Source organism: Bos javanicus, chromosome 23 (genome assembly GCF_032452875.1).
Source record: "Bos javanicus breed banteng chromosome 23, ARS-OSU_banteng_1.0, whole genome shotgun sequence".
In the NCBI taxonomy this organism is placed as follows: Eukaryota; Metazoa; Chordata; class Mammalia; order Artiodactyla; family Bovidae; genus Bos; species Bos javanicus.
In genome coordinates this window covers 26,078,405-26,094,036 of record NC_083890.1, presented here as the reverse complement: position 1 = coordinate 26,094,036, position 15,632 = coordinate 26,078,405, and the positions used below count along the sequence as shown (strand labels likewise).

Below are 15,632 nucleotides of genomic sequence, written 5' to 3'. Positions count from 1 at the left end.
ATGCTGTGATTCATGGGGTTGCCAAGAGTCAGACACGACTGAGCGACTGAACTGAACTGAACTGATGTAGAGGATCATATCATCTGGAAACAGTGAGAGTTTTATTTTTTTAACAGATTTACTGAGGACTTCAAGACTGGAGGGGCAGCATCTCAAGTAACTTTGAGAGAACTGCTCCAAGAAAGTGAGGGGGGAGCTAAGATATTTAGAAGTTTTACAACAAAGGACAGGTAGCAGGAACAAAAGACTACTCTTAATAAAAGAAAACTAGACATCTCAAGTTAAAGAATTTAACACTTTTTTTTTTTTTTTGTATGTGAAGAAGCAAGAGTCTGGGCTTACTGAAACCATTTCTTTGATATGCACCTCAGCTATTTGGGGCCAGTATCCTGTGTTAGCTCACCCTAAGTTCCCTCAGGGCTCACTGTAGCGAGTGGCTACAGTCTGATGGCTGCTAGGTGGGCAGGTACTCTTTGTACTCCTGGTGACAGGAGTAAGTCAAGGCTGTATATTGTCATTCTGCTTGTTTAACTTATCTGCAGAATATATCATGAGAAATGCTGGATTGGATGAAGCACAAACTGGAATCAAGACTGCCAGGAGAAATATCAATAACCTCATATATGCAAATCACACGACCCTTATGGCAGAAAGCAAAGAAGGACTAAAGAGCCTCTTGATGAAAGTGAAAGAGGAGAGTGAAAAAGTTGGCTTAAAACTCAATATTCAGAAAACTAAGATCATGGCATCCGGTCCCATCTCTTCATGGCAAATAGATTGGGAAACAATGGAAACAGTGACAAACTTTATTTTGGGGGGCTCCAAAATCACTGCAGATGGTGACCATAGCCATGAGATTAAAAGACACTTGCAAAAGAATAAAATAAAATAAATAAATAAAATAAAAGACACTTGCTCCTTGGAAGAAAAGCTTTGACCGGCTTCGATAACATATTGGAAAGCAGAGACATTACTTTCCCAATGTCCATCTAGTCAAAGCTATGGTTTTTCCAGTGGTCATGTATGGTTGTGAGAATTGGACTATAAAGAAAGCTGAGCATTGAAGAATTAGTGCTTTTGAATTGTGGTATTGGAGGACTCTTGAGAATCTCTTGGACTGCAAGGATATCCAACCAGTCCATCCTAAAGGAAATCAGTCCTGAATATTCATTGGAAGGACTGATGCTGGAGCTGAAACTCCAATACTTTGACTACTTGATGCCAAGAGCTGACTCATTGGAAAAGATCCTGATGCTGGGAAAGATTGAAGACAGGAGGAGAAGGGGATGAGATGAACTGAACTCTTTGTTTCCTTAGTTCCCTCAGGGCTGACCAGCTAACCTGTTCTGCAGTAGATGAAGACTGTGACAGCCTTTGTTTAATGATATGCTGGCAATATTTTATTCCTCACTTTGAGACTTGCTTAAGTATGTAATAATCTCAGAGATTTAGGTTTTCATTTCCTGAAAAGGCTGGGGTTTGATAAGGGTGTAAATGCCACTCAGCTTTAAAAAAAAAAAATTAGACTTATGAATTCACCTAATCTAAACCTTGATGTTAATGTTAAAGGGTCACTGTGTTGCAATCCAGATGTCAAAGTCTATAGAAGGGTTTTGAAAATCACAGTCTGTGGACCTGTTCTGCATGGTGCATGCTCAGATGTTCTAGTCATGGCTGACTCTTTGCAACTCCAAGGCCTGTAGCCCACCAGGCTCCTCTGTCCAAGGCATTCTCCAGGCAAGAATACTGGAGTGAGTTGTCATTTCCTTCTCCAGGGCATCTTCCAGGCCCAGGGATCCAACCCATGTCTCCTGCATTGCAGGCAGATTCTTTACTGACTGAACTACCAGGGAAGCCTCTAAACCACCACTAAATGGCATTTATTTTTTAATACTAGTTGCTTTTCATTTGCTAAGGCATATCCAGCTGTTTTTGCAACCCAATGGACTGTAACTCCTCATGCTCCTCTGTCCGTGAGATTTCCCAGACAAGAATACTGGAGTGGGTTGGCATGCCTTCTTCCAGGGGATTTTCCTGGCCCAGGGATCAAACCTGTATCTTCTGTGTCTCCTGCATTGCAGGCGACACTGAGCCACCAGGGAAGCCCTGTGGATCTGTTCTGACTCACTGTAAACTTTTGTATAGTTCACAACCAAGAAGATTTTTCATATTTTAAAAGGGATATAGGGTGGGGGCGGGGGGCAGTGAAATACATGGCACAGACTATGTGTGACCTCCATAACCTAAGATATTTACTTTATTGCCCTTTGCAGAATAAACATGCTGATTTCTAGTCTATAGGATTGATATCAAGGTGTGCAGTGCACACTGGTGCAGCTTTATAAGGTCTCCATGGTGCTTAAACATTTCACATTTTGCCCAAAACTGTTACTTCCTTTAGCTTTTCCTTTCAAGTCTCTGTTTATATTTTATACTTGTCTCCTTGTTTCTGTTTTTAAGTAATATGAATTATTTTTAGCAGGATAACCTAACCTACAATATTTCTATTTATTCATTCATCTATTTTCTTTAAAGCAATGTCTTATTTTTCTCTCCCATGTAGCAAAAAGCTCTGCTCAAAGATTAAAAAGTATGCTATTGTTCAGTCACTAAGTGGTGTCTGACTCTTTGTGACCCCATGGACTGCAGCACACCAGGCTCTTATGTCCTTCACTATCTCCCAGAGTTTGCTCAAATTCATGCCCATTGACTTGCTGATGCTATTCAACCCTCTCATCCTGTGTCACCCTCTTCTCCTTTTGCCTTCAGTCTTTCCCAGCATCAGGCTTTTTTCCAGTAAGTTGGCTCTTTGCATCAGGTGGGCAAAGTATTGGAGCTTCAGCTTCAGCCTCAGTCCTTCCAATGAATATTTAGGGTTGATTTCCTTTAGGGTTGACTAGTTTGATCTCCTTGCAGCCCAAAGAACTCTCAAGAGTCTTCTTCAACACCACAATTCCAAAACATCAATTCTCTGGGCACTCAGCCTTCTTTATGGTCCAATTCTCACATTTATACATGACACATAAATAAAACATACTGCAAAATGTAGATTATACATTGGCTTTTTGTGTATATCTGTGTGATCTCTGACATATGGGGACACTGGATTGGAGTCCAGATTTACCAATCACGTGTGGTAAACGTGGTAAATCCCTCCTGGAAACATGAGGCACATACATCACCAAACGAAGGATGTCACTGTCATCAGTGATTGCAGCCACAACCAATCAATGTTGAGTTGGTGAGCCCTGAGAGAAGTCAGGAAGGAAAAGAGTACCTGTCATCTAGCAGCCATCAGACTTCCCAGAGACTCAGTAGTAAAGAATCCACCTGCCATTGCAGGAGCTCTAGGAGACCTGGGTTTTAATCCCTGGTTGGGAAGATCCCCTGGAGGAGGATCCCTCCAGTATTATTGCCAGTATGTTCCCATAGACAGAGGAGCCTGGCGGGCTACAGTCCATGAGGTCTCAAAGAGCCAGACATGATTAAGGGACTGAACACACATAGCAGCCATCAGACAGTAGCCACTCCCCATGGTGAACTCTAAAGGGGCTCAGGGTGTGAAAAAACAGGATAGTGGCCCCACATAGCTGAGGTGCATATCAAAGGAATGATTTCAGTGAACCCAGACTCTTCCCACACACAAAAAAGCACTTAATTCCTTGAGATGTCTTGTTGTTGTTGTTCAGTTGCTCAATTGTGTCTAACTCTTTGCGTCCCCATGGACTGCAGTACCCCAGGCTTCCCTGGCCTTCACCATCTCTGCCTTCTCTCTTTCCCAGCATCAGGGTCTTTCTCAGAAAGTCAGCCTTTCAGATCAGGTGGCCAAAGTATTGGCCAGTTCAACTTCAGCATCAGTCCTTCCAATGAATATTCAGGATTTATTTCCTTTAAGATTGACTAGTTTGATCTCCTTGCAGTCCAAGGGACTCCCAAGAGTTTTTTCCAACACCATAGTTCAAAAGCATCAGTTCTTCAGTGCTCATCCTTCTTTATGGTCCAACTCTCACATCCATATACGACTACTGGAAACCCAATAGCTTTGACTCTGTAGACCTTTGTTGGCAAAGTAATGCCTCTGCTTTTTAATGAACTGTCTAGTTTTCTTTTATTAATGTAGTTATCTGTTCCTGCTATGCTATGCTATGCTATGCTAAGTCACTTCAGTCGTGTCCGACTCTATGTGACCCCTACTACCTGTCCTTTGTTGCAAAACTCCTGTATATCCAGGCTCCCCCTGACCTCCTTGGAGCAGTTTTTTCAGGGTTACCTGAGACACTTACTCCCAGGCTTGAAGTCCTTAGTATGTCTTCTAAATAAAACACAGCTCTCAACTTTTTAGCCATGCATATTTTTTTAGTCAACACAAGGAATACCAGAACAAACATATATTTGGGAACTAGATTATATAGACACACCTAGGAAGGTTTCAGAGAAGGCAATGGCACCCCACTCCAGTACTCTTGCCTGGAAAATCCCATGGAAGGAGCAGCCTGGAAGGCTGCAGTCCATAGGGTTGCGAAGAGTTGGACACGACTGAGCGACTTCCCTTTCACTTTTCATTTTCATGCATTGGAGAAGGAAATGGCAACTCACTCCAGTGTTCTTGCCTGGAGAATCCCAGGGATGGGGGAGCCTGGTGGGCTGCCGTCTATGGGGTCGCACAGAGTCGGACATGACTGAAGTGACTTAGCAGCAGCAGCAGCAGGAAGGTTTGGCATTCCAAAACCCACAAAAGTTCTTGAATATGAAATCTCTGTGTGATGTGCATAGAGGTTTGGTTCTTCAGGCTATGTGCAAATGATCGTTACACACATTCACTTCTAATAGGTGTATATATATATATATATATATAATCATAAAAGTGTAATAGGATAGACTGAAAAATATACCCAGTAATCTGGACCTTATTCATTTCTTTTCCAAACAAAAAGGCTTTGAGTCTATAGACAATATAGGATTCAGGAAGCCTTTTCATGTGTCAGCAACTGTTCTGTACTCCTTACAGGTATACAAGGGCACAGGTGGTGCCTATCATTATAAAAGGCTATTTATGAGTATAGTCAACCTTAACAACATATATACTCAACCTTTTTCAAAGAAGTTAAAAAATTCTTATATTTAATTTAAGCATCGCCTAGACTCTGCAGTTTTTATTAGGTCTCAATTGATGATCATAGATGTTTTTCACATTTTTAAAATAGCAATGCTTCAGCATGTGGTTGTGAAGTTGTACAACTTTAATTCTTGTTCCACTTATGAGGTAATTTATTGCCCACAGATGATTCAACCTTTCTGTTGTTCCCTAAGGGAGAATTCTGTCTGCTTTCCAATACCCTCCAAAGAGGAGTTTCTCATTCTTCCCCTTATTTTTCTCTTTCCTGTCATTACCCAGACACCTAACAGCCCTTCTTGTGAAACATTTCCTTCCCATGCACTGCAGTCTCTTGGCTTCCTCCTGCCAATCCCTTCTTAGAGATATTTTTCTTTCCTCATGGTACATCTTATTTTATTGATGAGTTTTAAGCAGAGCATTATTTTAATTACCATATAGTATATTCTCATGAGAATGTATTAGTTAATTCTGTCCTCCCATTCACACCAGGTAAAAACACACCAGAAACAATTTGCTCATTGTTTTCTTCATTTTGGCTTTGTTTCAGAAATGTTTTTTAATACAGGTACTTAGGTCTTAGGTTTATTTACTTACAGTATAGTCTACAAACATGAGAGGGCATTATCCAATAGAAATTATATCAGCTTTTACCAGTATTGCTGGCAATTGCCCATCTTATAGGGCTTCACTGGGGGCTCAGTGGTAAAGAATCCATCTGCACAAAGCAGAAGACATGGGTTCCATCGCTGGGTCAGGAAGATCCCTTGGAGAAGGGAGTGGCAACCCACTCCAGTATTCTTGCCATGGGAAATCCCATGGACAAAGGAGCTTGGTGGGCCAAAGTCCAAGGGGTTGCAAAAGAGTTGGTCACAACTTACTGACTGAACAACAAGCCCATCTTATAAGGATCTTCATTCCTTCTGACTTTTCTCCACACTTTCTCCCTCCCGCCCTCTCAAAAGTGTTTGTCTAGTCTTTAATTGGTTGCACCAGTTATACTTTTACTTCTATTTTGTTAAGTATATTAATGTTGATATTTTCCCCTGTAAAAGCAAGAGTCTTTTCACTTAGTTCATATCTGTGCTTAATCCTTCATTTGTGTCTGACTCTTCACAGTCCCATGGATATAGTCCACCAGGCTCCTCTGTCCATGGGATTATGTCCACAAGAATACTGGAGTGGGTTGTCGTTTACTTCTCCAGGGAGTCTTCCCAACTCAGAGATCAAACCCTCATCTCTTGTATTGACACATGTGCATGCTAAGTCACATCAGTCATTTCAGACTCTTTGCAACCCTAAAAGTTCAATGAAATTCTTGGAATAAAAATAAAGTATATTCATTTGTTATGGCTGTTGTAACAAAGAGAACAAACTAAGTGGCTTTAAAAAAAAAATGTTTGTTGTCTCACAGTTGTAGAGGCTAGAAGTTTGAGCTCAAGGTGTTGCAAGGGCCATGCTTACTCTGAAGGTGCTAGGAAAAGATCTCTTCCAACCAGTTCTCCTTGCTTCTGGCGATTTGCCAGCAGTCTTAGATTGTGACAATAAAACTCCAAGCCTGACATGATGCTTTCTCTATATACACACATATGCTAAGTCACTTCAGTTGCGTCCATCTCTTTGCGACCCTATGGACTATAAACCTCAGGCTCCTCTGTCCATGGAATTCTCCAGGCAAGAATATTGGAGTGGGTTGCCATGTCCTCCTCCATGGGATCTTCCCAACCTAGGGATCAAACCCACATCTCCTGTATTGGCAGGCAGATTCTTTACCAAAAGTGCCCCCTGGGAAGCATCCCTACATATATGTCTGTGTCTACATTTCCTTTTTTATAAGGACACCCAGCACATTGGATTAAGGACCCACCCTACTCCAGTATGGCCTTATCTTTACTGATTACATTTGAATGACTTTACTCCCAAATAAGCTCATATCATGAATATTGGAGGTTAGCCCATAACATAGGGTATATTGAGATAGAAATAAGAAACAGGGAAAGAGAACTGGAATATTTGGATAACTATTTTGAGAGAATTGACTATGAAAAGAAAAATAGGAAACTGTATAGGACCATGTATAATTAATTTTGTGTTACAACTGTTCACAGTTCTACAGTAATTTTGTAACTAATGGTGAAGGGCGCATTGATATGTGAGGCAGTCATCAATCTGTGTTCCAGAGCTTTATTTTGAGAATTAGCGACTTAGGAGGAGGAAAAAAATCTACTTGTATGTCTTTGGGGGAAAATTGTGAACACCACTGAAGTCCAAAGTAAACATTATTCATGAAAACTAGGCCTATGAAATACAGCATCAGTCTATTTTCCTTCACCTGGACAGATGGTTAGGTGGCCAGAGGACCAACATATAAAGAGATTTTCAGACAACACAGAAAATGTGTTCTGGTGAAAGGTGAAAATGTGAAATCTATCTGTCACATCATAGAAAGACACATCCCCAGCCTCATACTCCAGGTATACCCTCACACTAAGGGGTTTCCCTGTTACAGTAAGAGGGGTTGCTGGGGCGGTGAGGGTACAGTACTCCCCTTCATAGAGCCTGATGGCCCAGAAACCATTCTGTGGGGACATGAATGGGACCCTACCCTTCCTTCTTACATTATCCCTACAAACTCCCAGGTCCCAAGAACAGGTGTTGCCAACCTGCATCTCAGAGAATTGTCTCCCTGAGCTGATGCTCAGTTGACCCAGCACACAGGAAACAGAGTCGAATCTCTGTGTGGAGCTGGGAAGATCTTGATACTTGTTTTGCCAGGTAACTCATTTCCCTTCTTCAGACAGGAGGAGAACAGGATGAGCAGTGGCTTCATCCAGGGTCACATTTGCTGCAAAGACAAGTGGACCATCATGTTTCTGGGAAGGGTCTCAGTAGACATGGGCCAGAGGTTCTCATTCTGTGAGGACTCCTCTGACCCTGGATAGATCCAGCTCACTTCCACCCAACATTCCTCCAGACTGTCCCACAAACAGCAAGGTCCCTCATGGATCATCACATACTCACCAGCTTTGAATTCTTCTTTCCTCCAGTCTACAAGGAACAAGTGAACATGAGAACCTACCATCTGAAAAACACAGCTGCCTGTCTGTCCAAAATACAATGAGTATAAACTACCTAGGATTAATTAAAGGATAATAGCAACCAAAGAAAATACTCTTTAATACCTTGAACTTCTGTTTACAATCTACTAAATTATGTCTGACTTGAGACCTGATCCATACCTAGCCCGTCAGAAGGGTAGACATTCTTGCAGGATAAATATCTAGAATCTACTTACAGTGTTAGAGAGGAAATAAGGAACATGGCATGTCTGACCAAATAATTTATTTTTCAACTCAGTTTCCACATCATTTAACTGATGAAAACCACTTTACATATGCTCAGAACACAATGTAAGATACAATTAAAGAAACAAAAGAAACTGTTAAAATTTAATGTTTCAAACACATTAATATCTGTTACTGAGTAATCTATGGATTTCATCCTATGTATACTTTGGAGTTTCTTTAATTTTCAGTATACTATTTTGCATACTGTAGGTGTTCATTTAAATATCTTTGATAGTAGAATGTTCTTCATCAGAGTCCATATCACTCACCAGGATATAACAGTGCATTCCTCCAGGCTGGAAAATAACAAATAGGAAACCCTTTACCTGTTTTCCTTTCCTGTTTCTCTCTTGTCATTTTCATCCCTTCCTGTCTTTATCCCATTTATTCTTTTGAATTCCTTGAACTTTCTCTTTCTATCGTGCATCACCTTTATATTCCATTTTCTTTCAGATGTGATAATAAAAATTTTTATCATGTAAGTGTAAGACAGGTAGAATTATAGAAGAAACAAAAGATGATAGGGACAGAGTTGGAGCATCACAGAGACAGCATGAAATAAAGACAAGACAGGAAGGAGAAGGGGAAGAATATGCTGAATAACTCCTCATTTACATTTAAGAGATAATTCATCAAAATTATAGACATTTATGGGCTTCTCTGATGGCTCAGACAGTAAAGAATTTGCCTGCAATGCGGGAGACCTGGCTTTGATCCCTGGGTTAGGAAGATCCCCTGGAGGAGGGCATGGCAGCCCACTCTGGTATTCTTACCTGGAAAATCCCCATGGACAGAGAAACCTGGAGAGCTACAGTCCATGAGGAAAACAAAGAATCAGACACGACTGAGTGACTAAACACAGAACAGCACAGAGACAGAAAACTAAATGCTTCTTTGCTGACTGTAGACATTTTAATGTTTATTCGCGTATCTTATCCTATTGCTATAGAGCCAGGACTCAAGAGAGATGAAAGGATGAAACTTTCTGAGATAACCATTTCAGTTCAGTTCAGTTCAGTTTAGTCGCTCAGTTGTGTCTGACTCTTTGCAACCCCATGGATCACAGCACACCAGGCCTCCCTGTCCATCACTAGCTCCTGGAGTTTACTCAAACTCATGTCCATTGAATCAGTGATGCCATCCAACTATTTCATCCTCTGTCATCCCCTTCTCCTCTCACCTTCAATCTTTCCCAGCATCAGTGTCTTTTCAAATGAGTCAGCTCTTCGCATCAGGTAGCCAAAATATTGGAGTTTCAGCTTCAAAATCAGTCCTTCCAATGAATATTCAGGACTAATATCCTTTAGGATGGACTGGTTGGATCTCCTTGCCCCTTTACCCACCATGATTGAACTGAACTGTCCTCCTATCTGAGAGAAAACACACAAAGAGGCATATATATGACAGGATTTCTTAACAGTATAAGGAAGATGTGATTAAAGCCATACATCTGCAAATAGTTATGTCTGCATATTTGTCAAGTAATGCATATTTTTAAAGTAATCAGAGAAATCTCTAAACTCTATTCTAAATGAAAAACTCACTTCAATTTGAAGAGAACTATCTGATACATAGGGTCATGAGAATTTAAACAGTTCACACAGTGGGGTACCAAAAAAATATTGTAGGAATACCTCATAAAATAGCCTTAGACTGTAGAAATGCATTGTCAGTGAAGTTTACTTGAGCAAATGCAATATAAAATATCCAAAGGAAGAGTAATTTCTTGAATTATTGTTTGAATTTAAATAAAAGTGAATAATAACTAAGGTTGGAAAGAGAAAATAAGTAGGAAAATAAGGAAAAATATTTATAGACTTTGGATCATCTGAGAGTATAATGCTCAAAATTCTCCAAGCCAGGCTTCAACAGTACATGAACTATGAACTTCCAGATATTCAAGCTGGATTTAGAAAAGGCAGAGGAACCAGAGATCAAATTTCCAACATCTGTTAGATTATCGAAAAAGCAAGAGAGTTCCAGAAAAATATCTACTTCTGCTTTATTGACTACACCAAACTCTTTGACTGTGTGGATCACCACAAACTATGGAAAATTCTTAAAGAGATGGGACTACCAGACCACCTTACCTGCCTCCTGAGGAATCTGTATGAAGATCAAGAAGCAAGAGTTAGAACTGGAAATGGAACAACAGACTGGTTCCAAATGGGAAAAGGAGTATGTCAAGGCTGTATATCATCACCCTGAGTATTTAATTTATTTGCAGAGTACATTGTGTGAAATGTCAGGCTGGATGAAGCATAAGGTGGAATCAAGATGGCTAACCCTAACCCTAACCCTAATTTCAATTAGAAGAAATATCAGTAACCTCAGATATGCAGATGACACCAACTTTATGGCAGAAAGCAAAGAACTAAAGAGCCTCTTGATGAAAGTGAAAGAGGAGAGTGAAAAAGTTGGCTTAAAGCTCAACATTCAGAAAACGAAGATCATGGCATCCGGTCCCATCACTTCATGGGAAATGGATAGGGAAACAGTGGAAACAGTGTCAGACTTTATTTTTGGGGGCTCCAAAATCACTGCAGATGGTGACTGCAGCCATGAAATTAAAAGACACTTACTCCTTGGAAGGAAAGTTATGACCAACCTAGATAGCATATTGAAAAGCAGAGACATTACTTTGCCAACAAAGGTCCATCTAGTCAAGGCTATGGTTTTTCCAGTGGTCATGTATGGATGTGAGAGTTTGACTGTGAAGAAAGATGAGTGCTGAAGAATTGATGCTTTTGAACTGTGGTGTTGCAGAAGACTCTTGAGAGTCCCTTGGACTGCAAGGAGATCCAACCATTCCATTCTGAAGGAGATCAGCCCTGGGATTTCTTTGGAGGGAATGATGCTGAAGCTGAAACCCCAGTAGTTTGGCCACTTCATGCGGAGAGTTGACTCATTGGAAAAGACTCTGATGCTAGGAGGGATTGGGGGCAGGAGGAGAAGGGGACGACAGAGGATGAGATGGCTGGATGGCATCACTGACTCAATGGACGTGAGTCTGGGTGGATTCCAGGAGTTGGTGATGGACAGGGAGGCCTGGTGTGCTGCGATTCATGGGGTTGCAAAGAGTCGGACACAACTGAGTGTCTGAACTGAACTGAACTGATGTATGAATGTGAGAGTTGAACTATAAAGAAAGCTGAGTGTCAAAGAATTGATACTTTTGAACTGTGGTGTTGGAGAAGACTCTTAAGAGTCCCTTAGACTGCAAGGAGATCCAACCAGTCCATCCTAAAGGAGAAGAGTCCTGAATATTCATTGGAAGGACTGATGCTGAAGCTGAAACACCAATACTTTGGTCACCTGATGTGAGGAACTGACTCACTGGAAAAGATCCTGATGTTGGGAAAGATTGAAGGCCATAGGAGAAGTGGATGGCAGAAGATGAGATGGTTGGATGGTATCACCGACTTGATGGACATGAGTTTGAGTAAGCTCTGAGAGCTGGTGATGGAAGGGAAGGCCAGGCGTGCTGCAGTCCATGGGGTCATAAAGAATCAGAAATGACCAAGCAACTGAACTGAACTGAGAATATGGTCGAGAAAAGTGGACCAAGTCTCAGGTTTACATGTAATATTAGTAATAGATATATAAAAGGACAACAAGAGACTTATAATAGACAAAGTGTGTAAATCAAAAAGAAAATATGTCTCTCTCACCAGGTTTGGGGTTTGAACCATTCCTTTAAAACCTGGGATAAAATCTTGAACAAAACCATAGGCATTCTATCTTGGAGGACAAGTTGAAGAACCCAAGTTAAAGAAAGCCTTCTATTACATAGAGAAAACACTATCCTTCTTAGTCCAACCCTCTTCATTGAACCAACCTTATAGTGAAATTATGATTATCATCTGGAAGATAGTACTTGAATGCTGTAGCAAAGGAAAATAAGGAAACTAAGAAAAAGTATTTCTAGGTAATACATCTGCAAAAGAAAAAGATCAGAAAAAAATTACCAATTTCAATCTGAAGTACATCTGAAAAGTAAACAAACAAACAAACAAACAAAAAAAACATTCATGTAAATATCATAGACAATCAACAGAAAATAAAAGATGAAAATGTCCAAGTATAGAATTCCTAATTCAAAATTTAGAATACACAGGTATTTAATAAAATAATAAAATATTTTTACAACAAATACTATACATATGACAGATTTAAAAATATTTTTTAAAGTAAAAACATTATTTGTGTAATCATGGATAAATGTAGGTATAAGTTCTGAAAAGGGTCTTTTTAGAAGATGTCACAACCTGTTGAGAAAGTGAATCAATGTATGTATGGGTACAAACTTTTTGCAAGTCTGATGATTTCTAATTCTTTGCATTTAACAAATTTGCAATAAAATTAATTATGTTACAAATTCACAGGACTTTCAAAATAACTTGAAAGCCTGTACACTTTGATTTTATCATCTATTGCAGAAAATAAAAAAAATTGAGTGATATGGCTCTAACCGAATTTGGTCCATTACTTACATAATAACCTAGATAATAGTAGAAAATTTCTCAGCAAACAAACTTCTTATAAACAAACAGAAAACAAATGGAATAAAATTGATACTGATGACTGATTCATGCATTTGGGGAAAACATCATTGGTAAAAATGAGTTAATGGAGGAAAAAAATACTAGGATTACATAAGCAAAGTGTTAGAAAGCTGTGGTTTACATACTTGTTTTATCTTCTTTCTATAATGTGACTCCAGACTTCATTGAAGTCCCTTAAATTTTCATGCAAATTTCAAGAGATTAGCTAGTTTCCAGAATTGAAATTTTATTAAAAGACAGCGTTTGAGAGCCCTTAGAATTTATAGAATTCAAGTTTTTATGTACCAGGTACACTTTTACTTGTCTTAAATTATTGGAGGAAACCTTTCTGGCGACGTTACATCCACTATGTAGTCTTTTCTGATTTCTCCTGGGTTTACCAGACTAAAACATCAATCTGTATTCCAAGTTGTAACTTTCCTAAATTTAGATGCCTTTTAGGATACAATTCCTCACTTTAAAAGAAAGGAAACTAATGTAAGCTCATATACCTTCCAGTAAGGAAAAACTCATTTCTTTAAATTAAATAAAAAGAAAGTAATAGAAAAGAGGTATTATGTGTCAGTGAAGAGAGATCTGTGTCAAGTGAGATTATCTTGGAGAAATATCAATAACCTCAGATATGCAGATGACATCACCTTTATGACAGAAAGTGAAGAGGAACTAAAAAGCCTCTTGATGAAAGTGAAAGTGGAGAGTGAAAAAGTTGGCTTAAAGCTCAACATTCAGAAAACGAAGATCATGGCATCTGGTCCCATCACTTCATGGGAAATACATGGGGAAACAGTGGAAACAGTGTCAGACTTTATTTTTGGGGGCTCCAAAATCACTACAGTTGGTGACTTCAGCCATGAGATTAAAAGACGCTTACTCCTTGGAAGGAAAGTTATGACCAACCTAGACAGCATATTGAAAAGCAGAGACATTACTTTGCCAACAAAGGTCCATCTAGTCAAGGCTATGGTTTTTCTGGTGGTCATGTATGGATGTGAGAGTTGGACTGTGAAGAAGGCTGAGTGCCGAAGACTTGATGCTTTTGAACTGTGGTGTTGGACAAGACTCTTGAGAGTCCCTTGGACTGCAAGGAGAAAACCCGTCCATTCTGAAGGAGATCAGCCCTGGGATTTCTTTGGAAGGAATGATGCTAAAGCTGAAACTCCAATACTTTGGCCACCTCATGTGAAGAGTTGACTCACTGGAAAAGACTCTGATGCTGGGAGGGATTGGGGTCAGGAGGAGAAGAGGACGACAGAGGATGAGATGGCTGGATGGCATCAATGACTCTAGGACGTGAGTCTGAGTGAACTCAGGGAGTCGGTGATGGACAGGGAGGCCTGGTGTGCTGTGATTCATGGGGTCTCAAAGAGTCAGACACAACTGAGCGACTGAACTGAACTGAACTGATGAAAACTGATTGGTCAGAATTTGAAATACTCAAACTTGGCACATATCTTCATAAAGAATTCTTTTCATGGAAATTATTAAAGCAGAGACATCAGTTTGCTGATAAAGTTCTGCATAGTCAAAGCTATGATTTTTCATTAGTAATGCATGCATGTGATAGAGCATAAAGAAGGCTGAGCACTGAAGAATTGATTCTTTTGAACTGTGGTGCTGGAGAAGACATTTGAGAGTCCCTTGGACAACAAGGAGATCAAACTATTCAATACTAAAGGAAGTCAACCTTGAATATTCATTGGAAACTGATGCTGAGGCTGAAGCTCCAATAATTTGGCTACCAGATACAAAGAACCAACTCACTGAAAAAGACCCTGAAGTTGGGAAACATTGAGGGGAGGAGGAGAAGGGAACCACAGAGGATGAGATGGTTGGATGGCATTAACTTTTCAATGGACATGAGTAAACTCCAGGAGATAGTAAAGAACAGGCAAGCCTGGTTCACTGCAGTCCATGGGGTCACGAAAAGTTGGACATGACTTAGCGACTGGGCAACAAAAATATTCATGGAAAGGCTCTGTCTCCTTGATTGCAATGACTGGAAATATTAAAGAGGTAATAATGCCATAAATTGAATAGCAAATGAAGATGGGTAACTTAAGGTGGAAGGAAAGATACTGACATAAAAGCATGTAAAACTATGTCTTTGTTTGCATTAAAGGACATGTTCTTTAAGAGTGGAAGGCAAGGACATAAGAAATAGATGAGAGAATGACAACGTACCCAGTAGAATACATTCGGAACTTGCCTTTTTCCTGTTCACTCTCCTTTGAAAAAGTAGAAGGAAGAAGTAAGCAATTCATTCCAAACAGAAGCATAACGTTAAGAAGGAAGGAGATCCAAAATTAGGACTTCTTTCATAGTTTACTGTGTGGTATAACTTGATGTATATTTGTGAAAACCGAGGCCATAAATTTCCAAAGGACATTTCACCAATCAGAGGCTGGGCTGTTTTATATCCCTCCACCCCTTTGTACAAAAGGAACTTAATTAGGAAGTAAAACCCTAAGACGAGATGGGGCAGGAATTTTGGGGGGATGCAAATATCAATCATCAGTCTGTTGTCGGGCCATCCTTTTTCACACTGAAATGCAGGTATAGACACATGTAGGACACAGGGAGGCTTCCCAGGTTGCTCAATGGTAAAGA

General features: G+C 40.0%; 1 pseudogene; it reads right to left on the bottom strand.

Moving 5' to 3' along the window:
* The window catches only part of LOC133237065 (butyrophilin-like protein 2), a 36,090-nt pseudogene extending 20,789 nt beyond the window's left edge, over positions 1-15,301 (bottom strand).
* Between the last annotated feature and the right edge of the window lie 331 nt (positions 15,302-15,632).